General features: G+C 45.7%; 1 long non-coding RNA gene across 1 annotated transcript in view; it reads left to right on the top strand.

Annotated features, from left to right (window-relative positions):
• The window catches only part of LOC144141621 (uncharacterized), a 550,618-nt gene that overhangs the window by 335,877 nt on the left and 188,155 nt on the right, over positions 1-26,586 (top strand). The window contains exon 2 of the long non-coding RNA XR_013316654.1: positions 24,305-24,519. This is a non-coding gene — a long non-coding RNA (uncharacterized LOC144141621). The remainder of the gene's footprint in view (positions 1-24,304; positions 24,520-26,586) is intronic.

Raw genomic sequence — 26,586 nt, 5'->3', positions numbered from 1 at the left:
AGTTGCTTCTCTGAAACAACTCGACCGGAAAGTTTACAAAAAAGCACAAAGAGAGGCAGGCGCAACCAGAATGCCACCAACGAAAAAAGTTCACCTTCAGGCATATTGACGTCAGCTCCTTTTTATCTCGATAAGGGTAATTCGGGAGAGAATCATAATTTAGGTTTTTATTATGGAAAGTGCTCCGCGGTTGCAGATAACTTGGGGTATTCGGGAGGTAAACTGGACAATATATTTTCACAGAAATAGGGTCTGCCTGGAAGATTGGTGTTTCTGGATAATTTATCTCGAAATACGTTCGGGTTCCATTTGTTTGGGTTAACTTTACGGTTTTTTCCTCTTACTACACTCAGCGAGTTTTTGTGGGAACCTGCACCCAGACACGCGCCAAAGCAGGGGAGCTGGAAAGTATCAGCAGACACTAAAGTATCTTTTGACGCACCAGCCGATCAAGCGAAAATAAGAGCAAGAGCAAGAGCAGGAACCTGCAGCATAATACCTGCGCCGTTTCTCTAATATGAAGTCTATAGGGCACTGTACACTTCAATAAACTTTTTCGTCAAGGGCCGGCATTGGCAGTATCCATAATACGGGTTTTTTTTTCGGCGGTAAGAAGAAATTCCGCTTGCCACAACAAGACCTTTCTCGACTGCTTTTTTGGCGGAATAAAGTGTTGGGCTTGAACCAAATGCGGACTCTTTATATCCTCGGTACTGGGGTACAGCTATGAAAAACTCGTTGCAACTGACTTCCCTTTCTTCTCGTCGTAAGTTCTTTCGCCTGTGCCTTTTTCATAAAATCTTCCATAACAGCCCACACCTCCGAGCTAATCTTTTTCTTTCACCGTCCTACGTGTCATCTCGCATCAATCATGCGCACAAAGTTGGTATACCGGTATGTCAAACAAGCACGCGTTCTGAATCTTTTGTCCCACGCACCAGCAAAAAATGGACCAGCTTCCTGGCGCGACGGCTGTGATTACTGATTATCAGCTGTTTCGCCCTGAACTAACAAACATTGTAAACTGAGATTACTTATGACGTGTGCTTTGTGTGTTCTAATGTATTTCGTAGCTAGCATTGTATAGTAAGATTATGTATATTATGTCACTAGATCTTTTTTATTGTGCTTTTGTGTCGTAACTTTATCATCTAAAATTGCTTATTCGAAATACGTTGAATCCTGTACTCCCCTTTACTCACGTTCTGAATTCTTTTTTTGTAAAACCCACTCCCCTCTTCAATGCCTCTGGCCCTGAGGGTACAATAAATAAATAAATAAATAAACCAATAAATAAATAAAAATAATAAATAAATAAATAGACAAATAAATAAATAAATAAATAAATAAATAAATAAATAAATAAATAAATAAATAAATAAATAAATAAATAAATACCGTTCTTGGTGGCCTTGTCGCATTTCCCTCACTATAACCTTGTGTGGCAATTGTTGAGCCGCTGGCTTTATGAAACATGATCATTTCGTCCGCAGGAGACAATTTTACGCCGCGGACTTAGCTGGGTATGACGCGCAACGGAAATGGGAAAAGTGGAGGCTTGACGTCACGTTTTGTTCTTGTAAAAACGCTTGCGGCAACTTCACACGTAATAATCAGAAAATTTAGGTTTGTAATTAACCTACCATAAAATGTCCTACTTTCACAGCGGTATAAAAGTTTTAAAATATAGAGTTGTGGTAGCTGCAGTTATACGTGTGCACTTCGGGAGACGTGCTTAACGACTGCGGCAGTACAAACAAGGTGCGTAATTATCAAATCTCCGAAAAAAGCGCAATTGCCATATTCATGTACATTTTCCATCGGGGAGCTATGCCTCTTTACAACCTATTTACAGAAAGCCTGGGGAGCTAAACACTATTAGCAAAAAGCAGATTGGCAACACAGCTAGGGTTTGAGAGCAATCGTGCTGAGTGGGAAAAATAAATTGTGCCGATCGCATCTTACCTCCAATTGAAAAGAATGGGCAGTGGCATAGCATGTGTTATGTGTAGAGCAACACCCGCTTTTTTCTACAGTGAACAGAATATGCACATAAAAATGCAACAAAAACGTGGTGCAGGAAAGGTTTTGAGATAAACAAAAATCCATCTTGCTTCTACGGGATCTTAGCACCTGAAGGGTGTTCCGGACACACTTGATCATCGGACTAATTTCCACAGCAAACTCCGCAGGAGGATCGAAGGAAAAAATCTGGAAAGCAGAGGTTACGAGCCAGTGAATTGGAACAGGTCTCGGAACATTTCAAACTCGCTCTAGCAACATCCGATCTAACGAATTTCTCCATGTAACGAAGAAATTCGGATTCTCCCGCAGGTAAATACACGGCTCAATGCTTTATGAATTTGAATTAACAACATATTCTCAGCTCCATTTCGTATTAACAATATATTTAGAGTTCCGTAATGTCTTAACACGAGCATAAAAAGGATATCCCGCGCAGTTCCTGGAAACAGCTTAGTCGGGTTAACGAGGTGGCAGCAGATCTAAGCTTCCATGACTTTCTTAGTGCTTACGCTGACTCATGCACGTAGGAGGCTTTCAACGATGAAGAAATATTCCAATACAATTGGTGTCAGACGTTGATTACCAAGAAGCAGTTCAAACCCATGCTCCTGCTTCAGGTGAAGTTGCGGACGCTACTGGCTAGCCTAGGTCCATTTCTGGGGCTCACGAAGGAACCCAAGACGCATTGAACGCACTTGCGTGCTAACAAACGTCTGTCCACCCTATGCTGATAAAGCGCACGCAGGCAAAAGTTAGACTTTTTCGTCGGGGAAGGAAGTTTCACTCATTGCTAAATCATCGGAAGGTGAGCGCTGCGGCCACCCCAGTTACGTTAGAATTCTCGCTGCTGGTTTGTGCCTCCATTTATTCACCAAATTGATAGGATCAACTGCTTGTAAAATAGCTGTCCCGATTTTACAAAGTTCTCGATACAACTAAATAATTTCAGGTTCTAGGTGACTTTGCTTGATGGCGTTTTAACTGCAATGGAAACCCTTATTTTAATCTCTCAAAAACGTACGACATTTTAGGTTCTGTTTTGTGATTAGCCTGTGAGCTCACGTCTGCAGTCTTTGAAACATTCGTTAAAATGAAATTCGGGCAACCATCTGATGATCATACGGAATGTCGAGTGAAATAAGTTCACATCAAGACCATAATTCTCAAAGCCCTCTCAGCAGTTACAATGAAGTGAATGGAGCATCGGAGGCGAAGGCTGTCAAGGCCGCACGCTGGCAACTGTCCTCTATCAGCAAGGAAGGTAAAGACTCCGGTTCTAAGGTTACCGTAATAAATTGGGTGCCTTATCTTCGCCCCTTCTCTCAGTGCCTTCAAGAAAAAAAAACTCCGGTGGAAAGGACGCGCTTCTACGGAGTACCTCTTTTTGAAAATTGCTTTTGCTTACATTGACTCTTCCTTCTTCCCCAATCTTCCCGACAGTCGTGTTCTCCTTGGCCTTTTGTTCTGTGTCTCAGCTGACGTTCGTGTTATACATTGTTTTCAGAGCGGCTGTTGGCACGTTGCGCAGTAAAAACATCCATCATAACTGGCCCGCATATGGGATTGGTCGTGGAATGTTGGAAGACCGTAAAACATTGAAAAACGGTTTTCTTCTGTCAGCCGTTTCTGGAGCTTTTGGAAACACCGCTCTGCTTTAGATTCGTTTGCCTAAAGTCTAGATGACTGAGCAGCTGGAGTCACGAAGGGGAAGTCCAGCACGTCATATGTTATTTCCCCCTCAGTAGAGAGACCGGAGTTTTCAGGCAAGTCCAGACACATCGATTGTGATCCTTTCACACCGACTGATCTTGTAGAATAAAAGTACGTATTTAAACTCTCGCTGAAATTAACTAAAGGGAAATCATTCAAAAATTTCTGCTGTAGTAGCAGAATTGTGAAGTTCGAATACACAACCCGTATAATAAAAGTTGAGTGGAGACGTCGGCGCAGACAGGTGAGTTAAATACGGATTTTATAGTAAAAAACCGTTAAATGTGGGTTATCCCCCGCACGGGGCACCTTGAGTAATCTTGGTGACGGTACTGGCGATACCGCGGACCCCGAGCCCCCAAACATAAGCTGGATCCAACCGTGGCGTAGTGTTTATAGGTGGAGGGTTAGAAACCACGAACGGTGGCCGTCGGAGCCCAGGTCAAGCTCCGGCGGATGGGCTCCCTGTCTGTTCACCAGGCAGGGAGCTCCGGGACCTCTTTGACTACCAGGGTAAGGTCAAGGAAGAAAGTACCCCCGTCTCCCTGCTTTTTCCTATGCCATATGGATAAATCAAACCCCCCCCCCAGACGTGATCGGCCCCCTAAAAGGGGCCGCACCGAAGTATCTTTTCCTTCTTTGCCTTCTATCTCGCTCCCAAAGCCAGATAACTACCCTCGTTTTTTGATCATGGAATCTGTGGACAAATCGAAGCCGGTTTCCTCTCAATCGGTATTTCTTGTTTCTAAATACCTTGAAGGTATCATCGGCAAAACATATGACGCCAAAAAACTCAGAACTGGTGAAGTGCTAGTTGAAGTTAAAACCAAGCAGCAATCTACAATCCTCCTGAAACAAACCCGCATGGCAGATCTGGAGATCAGGGTCACACCCCACCGCAGCCTCAACAGTTGTCAAGGTGTGATCTCTGAGGCAGATCTCCTAACCGAGACAGAGACTGATCTGCTCGAAGGCCTAAAAGAACAAGGCGTGACAGCAGTAAGGCGCATCGTCATCAGGAGAGAGAACAAAGAAATAGCCACCAAACATTTGATCCTTACTTTTGACCGCTGCACACTGCCCGAGCATGTCAACGCAGGTTTCATCCGTTGTTCTGTCCGGCCGTACATCCCGAACCCGAGGCGCTGTTTGAAGTGCCAGAGGTTCGGGCATGGTACCAACTCCTGTCGAGGCAGAACAAAATGTGCCAAATGCGCCCAGCATGATCATCTCTCTGACAACTGCACTGCAACCAACTTCACCTGCCCGAATTGCCAGGGTCCACACGCAGCATACTCTCGCGCTTGTGAAAAGTTTCATCTTGAAAAAAAAATCATTAACCTTAAGATAACCGAAAACATCACCTTCCCAGAGGCGCGAAAGAGGTTCGCCTCCTTCCCTTTGGGCAGATACGCCGACGCAGCTCGCCGGGGGGCGGAGCGGCGTTTGGTTTCAGCGGGGACCCAGTACCGCGAGTCGGACTTGGTCCCGCCCCCGCACCCCCCTGGGTTGCCTATGGCAGCCCAACCCACCTCCGCACCGCCCGCTCACCCAGCAGCGCCTGTGGTGGCAACAACGTCTGTTGGGGATGCCGCTGCATCCACTGCTTCCTCTCCACCGGCCCAAAGCACACGCAAGGGCACGGAGATGGAGACGGAGGCAGTCGCAGCGACCCCCTCCCCCGCCTCACTGCCTGTGCCACCTGTGGTGCTCCCCACGCCTTCGGCACTGGCAGCGCAGGTAAAGAACACCCGAAAGGGTACCACGTCAAGGGGGCCCAGTCCGCTGGCCACCCCCTTGCCATCAGATGACGACATGGACGTCGAGCCCTTCCGGCTTTCATCGCAGCGGAAGGAACGGGCTGCGACGTCCAGGTCAGTAGAGAAGGTCAGAAAACCCCCTCCAAGAGTGCAAGCCCCGAAAGACCCTACATAAATAATCACACTCCAGTAGCTCTAACACATCATAATGGGAAGAGAAAACATTGTTCAATGGAACTGCAGAGGCCTTCTGAATAATCTTGACGACGTGCATGAGATTCTGCATGCCAATCAGCCAAGTTTAATGTGTGTCCAGGAAACACATCTTAATTCCAAACACACAAATTTCTTGAATAGTTACCTGGTATACAGGAAAGACAGGGATGGCTGCACAGACTCTTCTGGCGGTGTGGCCATAATTGCCCGCAAATCCTTAGCATGCCACCCTGTCACCTTGAACACTGTCCTTGAGGCTGTAGCAATTCGAACAATAATATTTAATAGGTTGATAACGGTATGCTCCATATACATTCCTCCTGATGTCTCACTCTCGAGCTCTGACTTCGAGGCGCTGGTTGACCAACTGCCCGAACCATACATCCTTACAGGCGACCTTAATGCTCACAACTCTCTTTGGGGCTCTTCCAGAACGGATGCCCGAGGTCGCCTGATAGAGAAATTCCTTACATCTTCTGGAGCATGCCTTTTCAACAATAAACAGCCTACATACCATACCATAGGACATAACACATACTCATGTCTTGACTTGGCTATTGGTTCTGCAATTCTCTTTCCATGTCTCGAATGGGGCGTGGGCACAGACCCATATGGTAGTGACCATTTCCCCACTTCATTAACGCATATAGGTACAGGCCCGAGCAGTCCATCTTCCCATAAAAGGTTTAATGAAGCAAGAGCTAACTGGAATACATTTACAGAGACATCCAAACTACACCACACATCCATAGGACACCTACACGTCGAAGAAGCTACCCAACTGCTCACGGCGCACATCCTCGACGCCGCCGAAAGGTCCATTCCCCACACCTCTGGTGCCCCGCGCAACCAGCGGAGGCCGTGGTGGAATGAGAACTGTAGGCGGGCACGAGAGGCCCAGAACAAGGCGTGGGGTATCCTTCGTCGGTACCCCACGTCGAGTAACCTCCTTTTGTTCAAACGGGCCAAGGCGTTCGGAAAACGTGTGCGCCGTGAGGCAAAACGCGATAGTTGGCGCACATTCATAACATCAATTAACTCCTACACAGACACACGGAAAGTATGGACACGTATACGCAAGCTAAAAGGACAACAGACACACAGCCTGCCCCTGGTTAGCACAACAGGGGACACTCTGGAAGACCAGGCTGACACACTCGCACAACACTTCCAGCACGTGTCCAGTTCAGCACACTACACGAACACTTTCCTGAAACATAAAGCCTCTTGTGAAAAGAAGTCCCTACACGACAACAACAAATCACAGACTTCTTACAACTCTCTGTTTTCACTACATGAGCTGAGGGCTGCTCTGAGCACGTGTAAACCCTCAGCTCCAGGCCCAGACAACATCACATACACAATGATACAACACCTGCACGCAGACACTCTTCTAACACTCTTACACCTCTATAACAAGATTTGGCTTTCGGGGCACATTCCAAACTCTTGGAAGGAGGCTATAGTTGTAGCTTTCCTGAAGGAGGGAAAGGACCCGTCGTCCCCCTCAAGTTACCGTCCTATTGCCTTGACGAGCTGCCTGTGCAAGCTCTTCGAGAAGATGATAAACCGCAGGCTCGTGTACTTCCTTGAGTACAACGGTCTTCTCGAGAGCTGCCAGGCAGGCTTCAGGGCGGGGCGATCCACGAATGATCACCTCGTAGCTCTTGAATCTTACATTAGGATGCCTTCGTGCATAAACAGTATGTCGTGACTGTGTTTTTTGACCTCGAGAAGGCCTACGACACCGCTTGGCGCTACGGGATCCTCAGTGACCTGAAGTCTTTCGGTGTTTCGGGCCATATGCTCAACACTCTGGCTAGTTATCTGTCCCACAGAACGTTTCGCGTGAGAGTTGGTAGCGCACTGTCAAGGATTCATGTGCAAGAAAACGGCGTGCCCCAAGGTGGAGTTTTAAGCTGTACTCTTTTTATAATTAAAATGAACTCTCTTGGGAAGGCATTGCCACCTACCATTTCTTACTCTATGTATGTAGACGACGTACAGATATCTTTTAAATCTTGTAATATGTCAATCTGTGAACGTCAGGTCCAGCTTGGTGTTAAAAAACTTGCCAGCTGGGCAGACAATAATGGTTTTAAAATTAATCCTGGAAAGAGCTCTTGTGTTGTATTCTCCAGGAAGCGTGGGGTCCACCCGGACCCAGACATCACTCTTGCGAATGTGCCTATTCCTGTGAACAAGGAGCACAAGTTTTTAGACATTTTATTCGATGAAAAACTTACATTCATCCCTCATATCAAACAGCTCAAATGTAAATGCCTAAAATCAATGAACATTCTTAAGGTTCTCTCACATCAATCTTATGGGGCCGACAAACAACTCCTGCTGCGCCTGTACACGGCGTTGGTGGGGTCTCGGCTCGACTACGGAGCTCGTGTATGGGTCGGCGACAAAGACCGCACTGAGAATGCTCGACCCAGTGCTGCATCTTGGCCTTCGCCTCTCATGCGGCGCTTTCCGCACTAGCCCTGTCGAAAGCCTTTATGTCGAGTGCGACAAGTGGTGTCTAGGGCATCAGCGGGAGTATGTTGATCTGCTATATGCATCTAAGATTGTATCCCTTACCAACCATCCTTTTAATCCTATCATGAACAATACATCAAACTTGCAACTCTTTTTAAACAGGCCATCCATTTCCTTACCTTTCTCTCTCAGAGTTAGGGAGGAGGCTTCTGCACTCACGGTCCCTCTTTCAGACACGCACAAGACACCCATCCATAATTTAATTCCACCATGGCATCTACATCCTATATCATGCGACTTATCATTCACATTAGTAGAAAAAAATATGGCACCCAGAAGTGCAATTCTTCAGCACTTCCTGTTCCTGCAGGACAAGTACAGGTGCGCAGAATTCTATAGCGACGCGTCGAAAACTGGTTTTACTGTATCTTGTGCAGCGCACGGACCAAATTTTACCGTAACTAAAACAATGAATTTTCATAGCAGTATTTACACGGCAGAAGCCTATGGCATTTTACTCGTTTCAAACCACATCCTCGAACATAAAATTCCAAAGTACATCATCTACACAGATTTTCTAAGCGTTGTACAGCACTGTCATCCGGAAAGTCATCTAAAAACTATGTCATAAATGCTCTTTTCAAGGTACTAATGTCTGCATATGCCTCAAATCTTGAAATAACTATATGCTGGGTACCAGGGCATTGTGGAATCCCTGGCAATGAGGCCGCCGACCAAATGGCTGGTGATGCTGCTCTCATGACTACAGTTGACGTTACAACAGTACCTTACACCGACCTAAAGACACACATCAGACGACAGCTTCGTAACACATGGCAATTACACTGGAGTCAACAAACAGACAACAAACTACACGTAATAAAACCACAACTTGGACGTTACATAACTGACTCACACAACAGATACACTGAAGTCGCCCTGGCTAGGCTGCGGATAGGCCGCACACATGTTACGCACTCCCACCTGCTCACTGGAACTTCGGGACCCACGTGTAGCAGGTGTGGAAAGGGCCTATCCGTAGTCCACATACTAATCACATGCAAGGCACTTGACACAACACGACACAAACATTTCCCTGAATTATACAGACGACACATTCCTTTGCACCCATCATACTTTTTAGCCGACGAACCAATGTTTTCTAGTCAACGTGTTTTTAAGTTTTTAGCTGAGGTAAACTTTCTGCAGCTCTTGTCATATCATGTGTAATCACCCTGGCCCTATACACCAGCCATCTCCATTGTCTTTTGTTTTGCATCACCTTTACTTTTAGTCACATGTTTTAGTACTTATGGTCTCATCATAATTCAGTAACCTCTTCTTTGGCGCTCTTTGCCCATAGTCGGCCTTGCGCCAATAAAACGCAACTATCATTATCATTAGTGGTTAAGGTTTCACCCTCATATATGACTATTGTTTTGGCGCTCTTTGCCCCAGTTGGCCTTGCGCCATAGAGGAAGCAAGAAGTAAGTAAATGTGGGTTATCTTGCAGTTTACTTACAGTTATGTGTATGTTGCCTTAAATACATTGCAACTTATTTAACAAATATGTGGCCAAGTGCATGGGCCCAACAGTACTTAATTTAGGTTCACTCGTAAACGTCACACACTTCGCGATTTAGTCGGAGCTTCGATGTACGCAGTCTCTAAATTCCATACAGGGTTATGATGGCTAATAATACTACCACAACTACTCTCATTAAAACGTTAGAATTACGTTTGTGATTTTATTCTTGATCTTCTACGCCGATGGCGTTTTTTGAGGCAAGAAGCTTCCACTGAAAGAGAGTTTCACTTCTACGTGTTCTGGCTCTGCATAATCAATCGAAAGTTTGGTACGCTTCACTGACCACAGGCATCCTCAATCATCAGTATACTTTCAGTCCAAACAGAAAGTGGCTTATCACGCTCATCAATCCCACTCCATCAATTTCTTATGCAGCGGATACCCGATAAGGGGTAATGGACAGCTTGGGTTACCCATGCAACACTTTGGTTGCCTGAAAGCGTTAGCTGAACAGATGCCCGGATGAAGACAAAGATCTAAACGACATCACGCAGGCCCCAGAAATTTTGCTTCGAGTTGTGTGATGCTGGCAACGTCATTACGCAGAGAAAACACTAATGTGGATGACATCGAGGCAGGCATGTGGCAACGTTTCCCTTTGTCTTGAAGTAGGCCCCTTGCGTAGTACGGTCCGAACGACGCAAGTGAGTGCCCGTTCACAGAAATAGCCTCTTTATTTTGTATTTGGGCTACAGAACCCAAGAGAAAAAGAAAACAAGGGACAAGGGCCGGTTGCCAAACACAAATGGCTGGGCTTTTAACCAAGTCTAAGTTCAGTTGTGGCCCTGTCACAAACACATCCCTTTTGTAATATCGTTTCGTCATCATTTCCTGTGTAACGTTATTTCAAGCCACTTTGTAACTACGTTTCGTCTCCCAACTTTATGACGGAGTGCTTGTCGTTAAGGGAAGAACAGCTACTAGAGAAGTAAGAAAAACCTATCGCCAGTAGATACGAAAAGAAAATCTTGAACAAATGGTGATTGAGCGTGACGTAGTGTTGGTTGATCTCATCAACATCTCATTGCCAATATGCATCGGATGAGGGTATTTGGTCCTAAAATGGGGCGGGCTAAATGAAAGCATTCGGGAACAAACTTGTCACAATTTAAGGCATTGCCCTAATTCTTTCAAGCGTTCAAGCCCTCAAAATCTAGTCTGGAAATCATCGTGTTTTTACTGGATTTTATTATTTCCAGGAGCAATTTATTAAGTACGAATCAACTGTTTTTATTTTTGGCATTTGTTCCATCTTTAGATCAAGTCAGAAGACCTATCAGAATGAGTAATTCTTAGTCTCACCTAATTTCTAACTGGTTGCGCCAAGTCCGTATTTGCACAGCTGCCAACCTGCCACACCTTAAACTCACAATAGATTGTACAGTGTATGATGTTACTCACTCTTCCTCCACATAATAATCAACTAGAGCATAAATGCCTCAAAACGATAAATATTCTAAATGTCCTCCCACACTAATCCTATGGTGCGAATAAGGAGATTCTTCTGCGTGTTTTTACCAGTTCATTGGGATCTCCTTTGGACCACGGTAGTGTTGTCTACGGGTCAGGAACACAAACAGCAGTCAAAATGCTCGACTAAGTACTGCACTTTTCCCCACTGCCCAGTGTGGCTCATTCCGTACTCGCCCTGGCCAGAGTCTTTAACCATAGTGTCACAACTGGTGCTTATCACACTAGCGAACCTATATTGACTCGTTATACAGCTTTAAATACATATCAATGGATAAACATCTTTTAAACCCGTTTTTAAATATACATCCACAAACCAGATCTTTTGAAAGCACCCAAGCATTTCTGCACCTTTCGCGCTCAGAGTCAAAGAGCAAGTCTCTAAACTGCTGCCTTTTTAGATACCAGTAAAACATCTTGAAGTATGATTTTACCACCATAGCATGTTCGGCCTGTGCATTGCGACTTCTCATTCGTAAAAACAGAGAAATATCGAGGTCCAAGACTCGCGTTTCTGCAGCACTTCTTGTTTTTACAGAATAAATATACCGCTCAGAATTTTACAACCATGCCTCCCAAACATCCTACACCGTGTCCTGTACTGCGCACGGACCACATTCTGCTGCAAATAAAACTATTAATATAAACACCAGTATTTACACTGTGAAGGCGTGTGCAAATTTTTAAATGCAGAGCATTTCTTAGCCTCGCCTGTTCCTGCGTCGGACGGTGTCAACAGTTTCGCGTCCGCAGCAGGTGCGCCTCTCCTTCCCTCCTCTCTCTCAACAGCAGCTGGCGCGCGCATGCGTCGTAGTCAGCCCGTTCGCTCCGTCGCGGTCTCGGCCTAACAGGTGCGTGATAGCAGCGCGGTGGGTCGTGGAAGGGCGCGCGCTGCTTGCGCATGCGCGCTCTCCCCCCCGTACTGCTCTCCCTCTACTGCGCGCGCTGCAAATATAGCGGCTAGCGGTCGCTCGTGCTTCAGTCACTGCGTTGCTCCTTCCTTCCTTGGTTGACACTCGTGCCCACGTTTACTCGTGTCTGCTACTCCAGCATCACGGAAGAAGCGATGGAAGCAACACTGCCTTCAATCAGTACTGAGCCCCAATGCTCTGCATTTACTCGTGTTCCCCTCGCGGGAAGGCGCGGGAATTTTTTTTGTTGCAAGTTATATCAGTGAGCATATTGTCCCTGCGTCTGTAATTTATACCGACTCTTTGCGGGTTGTTCAAGCATTGTCATCCACAATGTTCTAAAAAAACTACGTCATCAATCTCGTCCTAAATACTATTATCTCTGCATATGCCTCAAATCTTCTACGGTGTGTTGAGTGCCTGTCCACTCTGGGAGAGCCCGCAATGAGACCGCGGACCTGATGGCCGTTGCTGCTGTACTTACAAATACACGGTACAAACTAACAGTACCCTACACTTACTTCCACCCACACATCGGAAAGCACTTTCTCCATACATGGCAAGAAAAATGGAATAGTGAGAAAGGCAAGTGACACGTAATAAAACCGCATTTGGAACCCTACACCGCGTACAAACGCAACAGAAACACAGAAGTCACCTTGGCCAGGTTATGGATAGGTCACACGCAGGCGACGCACTCGCACCTCCTCACTCAGTCTTCAATACCCATGTTTAGCAGGTGTGGGGGAGGGGGCTATCGGTAGTCCAGATTCTGATCACATGCAAGGCACTCCTTAGAACACGACAGAAACACTTCAGAGAACATTACAGACGACAGACTCCACTACACACATCGTTGTTTTTGGGTGACGAGGCCATGGTTTTTTTAAACGTGTTTTAAGTATTTTTCAGATGTTTAGTTTTGTAGACCTTCTTCAGTATCATGCATATTCAAGACTGGCTCTATACACCAGGCATCACCGTCGCCTTTGATTGATTTCGCTATTTGTAAGACTTTCACATTTTATTACCTACTTTTTTGTGGTAATCACTTTTGTTTGGCCCTCTTTCTTTGCCTTAGCTGGCATTGCCAAAAAATCCAAAACACTTCATCATCAACCAGAGGCATGGATGCTGCAATCCAGGCAGTTAGAACCTGGATTGCAGCATTCTCTAACTGCCCAAACATGATCGGTCCCTATACAGGGGCAGCGCCGAAGTTTCTTTTCCTCCATTGCCTTTGATCCCACTCTTAAAGCCCTATAATTTCTCCTGCTTTTTGATTATGGAATCTCTTTATAAGTCAAAACCCATCACTTCCCAGTCTATGGTTCTGATCTCGAAGCTTCTCGCAAGCCTTATTGGCAAGTCGTACAAGGCTAAGAAATTCTCAACGGGAAAAGTCCGGATTGAAGTTGAAAACAAACAACCATCCTCTATCGTTCTTGTACAGACGCGCATGGTCGATGTTGAAATCAAGACCACGTGCCATCGCAGCCCTAATAGCTCCCAAGGCGAGATATCTGATTGGGATTTAATATGTGAGACCGAAGCCTATCTACTCGATGGCATTTGTGACCGGGCGTGATGGCAGTGAGGCAAATCATCATACGTTGAAACGACCAAATAATATAAACCAAAGAGATAATCTTGACAGTTGACTGCTTGACACTTTCTGAGTGAGTCAACGCAGGCTTCATGAGATGTCCGGTCCGAACCTACGTACCCAACCCACGCCGCTGCTTCAAGTGTCAGTGGTTTGGGCACGGCAGCACTTCTTGCCGTGGTAAACTGACATGCGGAAAATGTGCAGCATAAGATCACCCAACCGACAATTGTGAATCACAGAGCTTCAGCTTTGGAAACTGCCAGGGACTGTACGCTGCCTATTCCAGGAGTTGTGAAAGGTTCAAGCAAAAAAGCAGATAGTTACCTTAAAAGACAACGGGAACATCACCTTCCTACTAGAGCCAAGGAAGTTCGGCTGTTCCCCCCTGGGGAGGTAAGCTGACGTTGCTCGCCGGGGGGAGGAGCGGCGTCTGGATTCCACGGGGACACAGTTCAGGGGGTCTGACCTGGGTCCCCGTAGTAACTCCACCTGTTACCGCGCCGCCTGCCAAAGAGGTAGCGGTTGTGATAGACACCAGTACCGATGGGGCCAATGCAGATCTTCTCGTCCCTGCCTCCACGGTCCATGTACACATTAGGGCGCTGAGGAGATGGTGTGGACAGACCCGCAGCCACCCCCTCCCCCGACGCACTGCCTATACCACCTGTGGCGCTCCACTTGCCCTCGACACTGGCAGCACAAGCAAAGAGCACTCCAAAGGTTGCCTAGTCCAGGGGGACCGGTCCACTGGGAACCCCCGTGACTTTGGATGACGACATGGATGTCGAGCCGTTCCTGCTTGCATAACAGCAAAAGAAATGATAATCAGCGTCCAGGTCCGTAGAGAAAGTGAAAAAACCCCTCCAGGAGTTCAAGCTCAGAAAAACCATGAATAAACACGGACAAATTCCAGTTGCTCAAAACTTAAATAATGGGAAGAGAAAATATGGCGCAATGGAACTGCGGATGCCTTCTTCGAAGTCTTAATGATGTCTATGAGTTATCCAACTAGATATGAGTTGAAGAGTGATGTCTCTAGGAAGCCCATTTCAACTCAAAACACTCAAATTTATTGAATAGTACATAGTAACACATTACGTCAGTTCCAACATGGAGAGTGGCTCGTCAACTGACATATTCCAATTAGATCTAAGTAATGCCTTTGATACACTTAACCACAATATTCTGGTGACAAAAACAGCGCAGCTGGACTATACACATGATTAAGAGGGTGTAAACTAGGAAGAGAGGAATGAAAGAGGCTGATACCCTGCGTTTTGTAGATGCATTCGTCATTTCAAGGATAACCTACATCACGCCGTACCTTTTACTGAACAAGAGCGACATAAATATCCTCAATATACTCATACGGAAGTCAGGGGAGAATGCCATCATACTACCCATGAGCGCGTCCACAGATAAGCTGCTCAGGGTGGGCCTACACAACACCGCAGAAGAATTGATCGTAGGTTATCTATCCAGCCAAAAGGCCAGACCCAGCTGAACTAAAGAGGGAAGAAAAATTTTCCTCAAGATAGGGTGGGCGTCCCTCGACTCGACCTCGCAGGGGCAGATACCAACCCCTGGCGCCAGTGTTTAATTATTCATTTACTACCAAGTATGCACCCCACCCATCACGAGGCCAGAAGAGCAGCGAGAGCCGGAGCGCTCAACACGAGCTTTCGAAAAGACCCCGGAGTCGTATACACGGACGCCTCCCGCTGCAGATGCAAGCCATACGCAACGATAGCGATATCGACCAAGACCAGTCTCCTTGTAAGCGCAACAGTCAAGACCAGGGACAATACTTAAGAGGAGGAGATGGCAATTGCTCTGGCCCGCACACAGACGCCGGCACAAATGACTGTCACCGAGTCGCAGCAAGCATATAGGAACTACCAATCAGGATGGGTGTCTCCAACGACCCTTGGATTGCTGCAGAACAAAATAGCAAAAAGAAAAAATTGGGCCCATCTCCCCGCGAGGGGGACTCGAGTAAATGCGTCGCAGAGGGGTGGGTGTATTGCGTTAACGTTTAGTGTTTGGGGACTTGGTGGTAGTGAATGCATTGTATGAGCTGCTTCTTGACGTAGTTTGAATGAGACAAGGATATAAGGCGCGTTCGTAGCCTTTGAATCTGTGTCGGCTTTGTGGCGCAGTGGGAAGAGCACCATGCAGCTTGCGTTCCGCCCGCAGGTTCGTGGGATCGAAACCAGGCGCCGATAAGTATTATTTTTTTATATAGTGTAGGGGGAGGGGTGCGGACCTGTTGTTGAGAGCGAGGAGGGTAGCGTGATGCGGGAGAGGAGGAGTGGGGGAGAGGGCGCCCCGGCGCGCTGAGCTGTTGCGGACGGACGGTGGACGCTACATGTGAGTTAAAGAAATGCTCTGCATTTAAAATCAAATTGGTGTGGACGCCTGGGCACGCCTCCATGGAGGGTAACGAGTTTTCCGATCAACAAGCCTGCGCACTTGCACCCCAGGCTGCGCAGGAAGGTTTGGAACACTGCCTGCTCATCACTTTCAGGGAAATCACGCAGCACAATCGGCTAGAAAGACAGACACTATCGGCTAGAAAGACAGCCACTCCCTCCCTTCATCCTAGCATCTCTAAGGAGCAGCAGACAGTCTTTTGCCTCATTCGACCTGGATCCTTCGCCCACCCAAGAATGCTACACCTCTTGTTCCCGGAACAATACTGGGCAGAATGCAACTATTGTAAAAAACCAGCATCACCCCACCACATATTTGGGAAGTGCAACTTTAGCTCAGAACATCCACTCTCCTGAACCCCCCCCTTTGTTTTAGAGCGCAATTGGAGAGTTTGATGTTCAGCTCCTTACTGGTGGCCCAGCTAGCGCTGGTCGACCGGGCGCAGGCGCCCACGACGTCATATGGGCTCCAGTTAATAAGGAACCACTCCCAATTTAGACACTCAATGAATTTATTCTCTCTCTCTCTCTCTCTTTCTAGGCACATTGCTCTTCTGGTTAACGCGCTCTCTGTTGGGGCGGTCAAAGCGAGTCATTTAGCATGTATCACTCTCTGGGCAGCCTACCTTTGTCCCTGAAGAAGAAATTGTATAACAGCTGCATCTCACCAGTACTCACCTACGGGGCGGAAACTTGGAGGCTCACTGAGAGGGTACAACTTAAATTTAGGACGACTCAGCGAGCAATGGAACGGAAGGTGATAGGTGTAGCCTTGAGGGACAAGAAGCGAGCGGAGTGGATCAGGGAAGAAATGAGTGTTAAGGACATATTGGTAGAATTTAGGAAGAAGAAATGGTCGTGGGCGGGGCATGTAGTGCGAAGGCAAGATAACCGTTGGTCATTAAGGGTAAAAGAGTGGATCCTTAGACAAGGCAAGCGGGGCAGAGGGCGACAGAAAATTAGATGGGCAGATGAGATCAAGAAGTTTGCTAGGATAAATTGGTCGCAGTTAGCACAGGACCGGGGTAATTCGAGATACATGGGAGAGGCCTTTGCATGCATTGGGCGTAGATAGGCTTGTATTGAGGATGATGTTGACTCCGTGAAAGCTACTACTCCCTAACTGGTGGTCCCCAGGGCTCTATACTTAATCTCATTCTCTTCTGCCTCTATGTTAATGACATGCCGCCGTCGAATGATGTTTCGCTTTTGCATTACGTGGAATATACAACTATTCTGGCCGTGTCTCTTCATCCGATCAGTCTTGTGCCCCCTTGCAAGACCACCTAACTTGTGCTTCTCTCTGGGCAACACCCAACTATCTCTTCATCACCGACACAAAGGGTATTTTGCTCCGTTTTCATTACAGCAAGCGTGCTCCCTCACGCATCTATACACTTGATGACTCTCTGCTACGTGAAGTTCCGTCAGCGGCAATTCAATGACTCATGTACACCTCAACTCCTGACTTCTTACTTCACAGCTCCAACACAGTGGACAAGGCACGTCGTACAGTCGGTTTCATGATGCCCACAACAAAACTTTATGCTCCTGCGGCTTTTTGCGCACTATACTCTTCCGTCGTGTGGCCAAGACTTGAATATTGCTTGTCTATGCGGAGCACGCATCCTCTTCACCTGCCCAATATGCCAGAGAGCCTCCAGCACCGTACCATCTGAACGCTATTCACTCGCCTAGGGTGCAGTCGTGAAGTCCATTCACGACATGAGGTGTGATTGCAACACCTCGAAAGGAAAATGCTCCAGCACCGGCGCACTTTGGCCCATGTGGGCTTTCTCTGCCACTGTCTGGACAGATCCCGCGGAGACACTTACATCTGTAGTGCAGTCCTCTGTAACAAGCCAATGAGTCAACCTGAAGCAGGGAATTCGAGGACTGTGTGCCATCAGAGCTCCCTCATTCTAGCCGCAGTGCGGGCCTTTCTCTCTGCCCCTCCAGGAGTGTGATCACGCCTCTAGACCGACCGTGAGGCGACTAGGTCGCTATGCAGAGCTAGAACAAGATGCTGAGCGCTCATCTTTAGTCCCCACCCTGGGTGAATAGCTAGCAGGCGCTCCGTGTGCGGGTTTTCACCTACCTGCCACGCCTAGCACTGTTTTACTTCTAGTACTTGACTTCTTTACACTCGTTTACTTATTCGTCTGCTGTTCATGAACTTTATTGACTTTCATTCTGTGACTTCAGCATGAGCCATCCTTTCGCTCGTTTCTCTTTTACTTACTTTTTTTTACTGTCACGTCTTACTTCAGTCAGATATGCCTCACTGCTAGGGCTTACCTGTGCGCATGAGTGGGTGCTTCTAGGTGCTTGTTTTTGTGTGTGTTTGTGCAAAAAATGTGTAGCTTTCTTTGTGCGTAACCAACACTATTACCCTTATATGTTTTGCAGGATATGTGCACTTTGTAGCGTGCGTTTATGTTTCCTTGCGCCAGACACCCCGGCTGTTCGTGGGCATTCAAATAAACTATTGATTGATGAATCATCGTCATCATCTCCACACCATCATCATGATCATTTTTATGTTTATTAATATGCTAGAAATAGGATGCTTGGCGAATTTCGGAAGTGTGTTTCCGTGCACCTGGGCAACAATCTGTGCTGCTTGATGTAGCAGACCAGTGGAAATTATCGAACAGAACTCGCACAACGGTAATTATATTTCGATGATTAGCGACAACTGAAGCGCATTCCAAGAAATATGGTGCCGATTACTGCTATTTGCATGAAACAAAGCGGGTGGCACTCCCCTCTTTTGTATTTCAAAGGCTATTTTTATTTTATAAATACAAGCTCACTTCAAATTTTACCAGCTCTTGAGAAGAAATACGTCATGACTGCAGCAAAGTGGGCGAGCAGGAAAAGAATGGATGTAAAATAAAAAAGGGCCTGAAAACGCGTTTATAATTACATCGTCCAAGAATTTTCTGCACGTCTGCACGATGGTACTTTGGGGAGATCATGATTTATGTTTCTGAATGCATGCGCTAGTTCCTGATGTCCTTCTTTTCACCGAGCACGGAACATATTGAGCCCCCTTCAGAATATTATATATCGGACAATTGCCCGCCTTCAGAACAATCACTGTTCTAGAGGTAAATATCTTTGCTAAGTTTCTGTGAAGGCGTCTAAGTACGTCCCTAAGGTAAACATTAGGTCGTCAGGCTAAAGAAAAAGAGGTACTCACAGGGAGTAGGCAATCACCTCCGCTCATAATGGATGTTCAGTGATGGAGAAATAGCAAAAGTTAATTTTCATTTCTTAAAAGGCGCTATTCAGATCCTAGTACAAAGCTTTTACGAATGCATAAATCACGGTTCTCAAACGGTATTTCGAACGTTACATTCTTTAAAACCGAAATAAGTAAATATCAATTAAAAGGATGGGACTCTATCTTGCTCTTTTTACCAATTAAAGCAAGAAGAAGGTGAACACAAAATCAGAAAGTACGCTCTTGCGCAGGCACACTGCACTAATTTCATCGTGCGTTATTATAATAAATTTTTTTGTAAAAAAAGGCGCTTATATTAGAGTTGCCAGATATGAAAGAATAAAATTCCCTGAGGTGACTTACAAATAATAAGCTCATAAAAGAAGCACAGACAAAGTAATGAGTGAGTCGATCGATCTAACGGAATCGACGTACATTACGATCAAGTACCTGGTTCGACGTACCTTTTGTCTATCACAAGCTACGATTGCAGAAGCTAGACGATTCACCCCCGGGGACGACAAACATGTCATGACGTGCAGACGCAGGGACGCCATTTGCTAAACATTTGTGATGAGGCCCAACCTTAGCGCTACTCCGGATGGCCGGGTTGACATAGGCAAATAGAAGGCGGTTTGGCGATCTCGTGACAAACAACTCCGTGTTTGCATAAGTATTCGGCCGCAGCGTTTTTGGTCTTCTGACTCAACCTCATCACCAGTGGTCATGAATACGAAAAAGAGGGGCTCGGGTATTGTTTGCATGAAATCTGACTGGACACATCACACGACCATCAAGCACCTGGTTTGTCGAGTCAATAATGTGGGGACCTGCTTTTACTGAAATGCTCGGCAGAATGGTTCCCGGGTTGGAATTTCCAGTGAAATGGTTAGGAAGTTTAGAGTACCGTACACTACTTACGAATGAGCGCCCAAGAGAAAGGCTTGCGCCCGTATATGTTCTTGCCACCAAGCTCATTTGAGTGGTACGATAAACTTTCGAAATCTGTCGCTATATCCTAAACTCAATCTGGGGTCTATGTGCTCGTATGACCTATTTGCTTGGGAAAATATGGAGGGAAAGTTTTTGTACATGAACGTGAAAAGATACCGCTAAATATTGATGTTGGTATGTCGCCATAACACATACATAAGTAATTGAATGAATAGTTGAATACTGTTGGCGCACTTTCCCTGCAAACGTCATACAGTGAATAGTCGGAATAGTCGTAGTATGTGCAGAGCAAAAATTCTACCCCGCGGTAACAGTTTCATTGTACTTAAGAGGGCTATACTGTGTTGCAACTAGCCAGCCGGACGGTAAAGCATGCAACTAGATATTGCAGCTGTGCAGAGCTCAACTGCGCGAAATTATGCCAAACACAGACAAAAACTGAACAATAGGGCTACAGACTTTGGGAAATGACAGAAAATGTGTACGATTATAACAATATTTCTTTAGTATTCAACTGCTCCAAAGAAATCGGACTTCATCACCTGCTATAGGAACCGTGAGACGACAAATGCATTTTCTTTCATTCTAGCCAAAACTGTATCAATTCATACCTGCACAGTTCGGAATGCTCTATAAAAACCCATGTTTTTATCGAAATTGGTGTACAACCACACCTATTACAGTGAGAAAGGGAGAGTGCTGGCAGCGCGTGACTACTTTAATTTCCAGCAACAACAATGTTAGCACTAGCCTTTTTAGACTACATAAAAAAATCCGGATCGGGACACGGCAGATAGGTCTTAATTAGTGAGAAATAGGTACAGCATTATTGATCAAACTCCCTTCCTACCCGCCAATGTTCTATGTTCTGTGGAACCCTGGCAAGTAGGCGCGCGACGTAATTCTGCGCATGAAGTTCCCTTTGCATTGGACTGCATAAATAGCTTGTTTACCCATGGGAACAAGCCACGCAAGCACGCGATAACAGCTATTTTTTCTTTGTTTGCACTAGCGACAACGACGCGTGGTCATTTGGAGTCCTTGATTGGTTTGGAGCCCTTTCCAACGTACTCACTGAAACGTTGCTTATACATAATGCATGCATGATAATCGAGCAGACCTCGACAAGCAAGTTAGAAGAGGGCAGTCATTAGGGTTACATCTTGATGTTTTGGGACCCGAGTGCGAGAGGGCAGTAAGAATTATAACAGTCACTCCGAGTGGCTTACACAGAGAGCAAAAACAAAAGATGCTGTTATCCCACATATGTCCCTCAAGACGGCTAACAATGCGTCGCTTGGCAACGCAATGTAGGTGGGTCTATTGGCGAGGCAAAAAAGTTCGTACGCTTTTGTGATGACGTTTACCAGTAAATCGAAGGCTGGTTGGAAAAAACGCTGACTGCTTTTGTTTAACCCTGAGCTGCACGGGGCTTGTTTCCTAATTCTCGAGAAGCTGCCGTGCGTTTTCGCAGTTCCGATTAACAGATTGGTGACGTTAATTACCGTGATTGCAAAGAAAAGTTATCCGCAACCAAGCACCCTTCCTTCAGATCATTTAACGGTTGTGGTTGCACCCTGATGTTTGAAGACACTGTGGCGTTGCTCTGAACACAACTCTCAACAACGCATCCGTGAGCTGTTAGATTGGTTACACATAAAAATTGATGGAGCGCTAGATATTTGATTCTTTAGCACATGGCGTAGCGAATTTCATAGAATGCTTGAGTAAGAATATATTGCATTTCTTACTGGAGAAAGGTAAGGCTGTTGTGGCTACACCTTTAGAAACTGTTATTTTGGTTACTCATGAATAAATTCATAGTCGTCGTGGTGCCCATGTTTCCACTACTTTGTGATTTGAACACTCTCGTTTCCCATTGGCACCTCTGTACAGCTCCCTGGAAAAGGTCTGTGCTGTACAACGAACTCAGAAAATCTTACATGTGCTCTGGTCAAAAGATGAATGGAACTGACGCCTAGCGCCGTCAGGCTCGAATTTATTTGGTAGCATAGAGGCGCTAGGATCAACACAACAAATTACCTGACGTCTGGTGTCGTTGGGCATAAATTCAGTGGATGGCAAAGAGCATAGACCGCCAGTTGCAAGCCCTGGCCAGCACGTGTTTTCTTGGCTTGGTGCCGTGACATAGAAAAGCCATGATGTCTTTTCGCAAAAGTTCTCAACTTGGATACAAATTGGTACACGCGTAGCCAAAGAACGCTTGGGGGTACAAATAGGGCCGACAATCACAGAAAAGGGATTTTTCATTTAACGAATCAACGAACGGCCCCAAACCATTTCTCGTCGAATTAGAATAGGTTCACATGTTTCGCTTACAATCGATTCCTGATCTTCCATATTCTCCCATTTCGGCTTTACCCGACTTCGTCTTCTTCCTCTAAACCTTGGATTCATACGTCAGCGGGAGACGCTTTTCAATCACTCAAAGTGCCACCTTGGTCGTCATTGCGCGCTCCGCGATCCTCCGCAATTTGCGATAAGACGAAAATCAAGGAAATCTCTGTGCAGCAACTCTGTTATTGACCAAGAACTCTAGAGAAGTACGGCAAATTGTTTACAGGAGAGTGTGTTCATTTTGCAGTCTCACCAGCTTGTGAAACAAGCATCTTAGTTGTATCGATATCAAATACATTTCCCATGAGAAAGCGTGCACTTAAGAAATTCAAGTCGCTGCTAACGGTGAATCTTCAGGAGCAATATTCGGAACCTAGAATATTTATAGATGCTTCTCATCTCCGTTTACCCCACCTGCGGAATTTCAAACGATTCATGCTTATTATCGTCAAGATGCAGAAAAATTAGCATATTTCTCAACAATTTTTACACACACTGTAGACGGTTTCCTTGGTGCAAATATGCCTACGACGGCATCTAGCGAGCACACCCATGGACACTTCCCCAACCGACAGGCAGACATCCACACACACACCGAAATGCGCACGCCATACGCAGAGAAAATAATAGGGCAACCAAAGTACCAGGCACAGCGGCAAGTAGCATCGACTGGTATAATTCTCAGTAGAGCCTGGAGACTGCTAAACATATATTTCGTCCCCGTTCATAGGCCCAGTGTTCAGATGGTGCTTTCGAGTACGTAGTTATCATTTGTTCTGTTAGTTATTTCTGAACACTCCGCTCAATCTTGTGTCACGTTGTGTCGTCGTTTCCTTGTCCCGTCTTTTTGCGCTGTTTCCAATTTCAGTTGCCAAATCACGTTGGTTGTCTCACGGTGAATATCCTCTTTAGTTACTACCCACACAGTTCTCTCACCAAATATAAATCCACTTGAAAGGCATGGCTCTGAGTGGTCTTTGAAAAGATCGCCTTCTTTTTGAATTGGTTGTGATATCAAAACTCTGCTTAGTGCCGTCTTTCTGCTCTTGTAAAGAAACACTGCACGCTTCATAGGTTCGTGAAAGCTCGCAGGGCACTTCTGGAAAACCGAAGGGGCTTTATAAGTGATAAAAACAAGCTTGAACAGGGTGTCATTCGTCGGGTGACTGGGAATCAGTGTTCAGTTTTTGTCTTATATTTTTCTTACGGCAAGCCAAATGTATAAGTGAATTCTCGTTAGGATGCTATGCCGTATACAACACAAATTCCACACTGTTATTCTAGAAATAACAAAACGACTAGGTTAAGTTTTTCCCTAGTTCTCTATAAGGTATTGAGAACAATTTGTTGTTCATTACGCTTTTGTGCCATTCTTAATCTTTTGTTGTATTTGAATGCATTCAACCCCTTTTAAATATACGCTAGTGATTATTATACTTTGCAAATGCCAATAATGTTCTTTACCCAGCCAAACAGCTGTGCGACCTAATGTTTTCAAAATAAATGCTCTTTCTTCCACTGTTTCCAACGAGACTTTTTCATCATTTTTTTGCAGTACCCGAAGAGTAAGGTGCTGTGCTTCAGTTTCAATAACTGAATCGTGGATAGAGAACATCGTTTAAAGGAGGATACAAGCTTAAGCGGCAGCTGTGGAATCGTGGTGTGCGTGGTTTGTGATGTGGTGACTCCCAACTAAGCAGTGTCGGATCACATCAAGGTGGAAATGACTTGACAGCGGCTCCTTCGATAGAGAAACAGACACCGGACATGGTAAGTGAGATGACGTTTATTTTACCTGTATTTCTTTTGGGTTTTTTGAACGACAAAAAGGAAAGCTCGTGTTCATTGATTATTCATTGCGTTCTGAAAGGTACAGAACAAACAAAAACATCGTTTTAACATGCTGACCGCTCAGTTACTTTTTGTGCTTGTTTGTAACGGGGGCGAGGACAAAGAGAGTTCCCAGATTCACTAATAATAGCTTCTGGCGGCACTGTGTGCAGTGATAATATTTTCTGGCCAAAGGGCCATGTCTCTACCTATAGCAGCCAAGCAGCTGATAATTTCTAATAATGAAGGGAGGACCTGTTGAAGCTAGTTAATATTAAACGTAAAAATGGAGACAAAAGGCAAAATATTATTTTAGGCGACGTATTGCACAGAAATATAGACTTCAACATACCCTCAATAAATCAGCAGGTGGTCACTTACAAACGATTAAAAAAACGAATTTCAATGACACAGAAGATCACCGTGCAAAGCAATTCTAGCCGCCCAGTTATTCAGGTAAATAGATAAGGGTAGCCGTTGTTAGCACTGAACCAGAGGTCGAAGATAAGTGAAACGTGAGTTTTCGCAAAGTAAAAATAAGGTAAAATTTCGAGGCGGCTCACCCGGTAAAGCTAAGTGGCCAAGCACAATAGGGCTTTATACACTGCTGTTGCTCAGTGGCTAAGGCGTTGTGCTGCTGAGAACGAAATCCCGGGTTCGATTCCCGGCCGCGGCGGCTGCTTTTATGATGGAGGCGAAAAGCAAAAACGCCCGTGTGTTCGAAATTTCGGCGCACGTTAAAGGACCACAGGTGGTCAAAATTAATAGGGAGCCCTCCACTACGGCGCGCATCATCGCCTGCGTTGCGTCGGCGCGTTAAACTCTACAATCAATCCTAATAGGGCTTTCTCAGTAGTCTATAAACAAATGTGTAAGCTCTATTTTCATACACTACGTAATATTGCTGCCTTTGTCGATTCGCTTATTGATTAAATGGTTGATTGATTGATCGATAATTAGTCTATTCAGGGATTCATTCATTGATTACGGGGAAAATTGCGCTCGAATAATAAGAGGCTCTTGGGGTTGCTTTACCCTGTTTATTTACAATTATGTGTGGGCGTAACCGCGAACTCCGCGTCCTCTCAATTGACTTGTACAGAATATACCATGCAGAAACGGGTTGTACAGAAGATCTTCTACAGAAAGGACTTTCACGAAGCGGTTAACAACGGTTGATGAAAAGAATGCCGGGAGTTCGATGAAAGGGCCTTAATAAATGGCCGGGAACACTGCCGCAATCTCTCCCCTCGCCCGCCGCCCTGCTAGTTCCCGCTTCTTAGTGTCATCTTACCGGTGAGGGTGGTTTCAGTAGTTTTAGGCATTTCTCGAAGCTTATTTGGAAATCTTTACTTGCACAGCTACCATCGCGAAACAAAGAATAAATTATGGGGGCTCGCCATTTGCATTTGAAAATTTGGGAGGGCGTGGAAACCTCAATTTATGCTCTGTAGGGCGGAAAGTTCACCTGTGAATATGGTATAAGTATGTTTAGGTATTTTGCGAAGGCCACATTGAAAATCTGTAACTGCAGAGCTGGTATCGCGAAACAAAGAATAAATCAAGGGCCTCTGCCCAAATACCTCGTTCCAAGCCGCGGTACCTCACTAGCTAAGGCGTTGTGGTACTGAGTAGAAGGACTGGGGTTTCAAATTCCCCGCCGTGGCGGCCGCTTTCCTGATGGACGCGAAAAGGAACAATGAACGTGTGTTTGATATTTCGGTGCACATTACAGATGCCAACGTTACCAAAGTTAATCCGGAGCTCTCCACTACGGCGTGCCTCATCGCCGGTGCAGCGTCGCCGTGTTAAACTCCGCAATCAATCAATCGAAAAAAATTGGAAACGTCCAATTTATGCTTCGCACTGCTGAAACTTTACCCATGAATGCGCTGTCAATAGTTTTAGGTATTTCAGGAAGGCTATTATGGAAATTCTGGAAACTATACAATTTTCTAAAACTCTAGTATTAGTATTAGAATTTAACCAAAATGTTCACATGCTGGA

The sequence above is a fragment of the Haemaphysalis longicornis genome, unplaced genomic scaffold, assembly GCF_048455015.1.
Source record: "Haemaphysalis longicornis isolate Haplotype H1 unplaced genomic scaffold, Haemaphysalis longicornis Haplotype H1 scaffold_6, whole genome shotgun sequence".
Lineage (NCBI taxonomy): Eukaryota > Metazoa > Arthropoda > Arachnida > Ixodida > Ixodidae > Haemaphysalis > Haemaphysalis longicornis.
The sequence above is the reverse complement of the archived record's forward strand: the minus strand, read 5'-3'. Positions and strand labels throughout refer to the sequence as shown.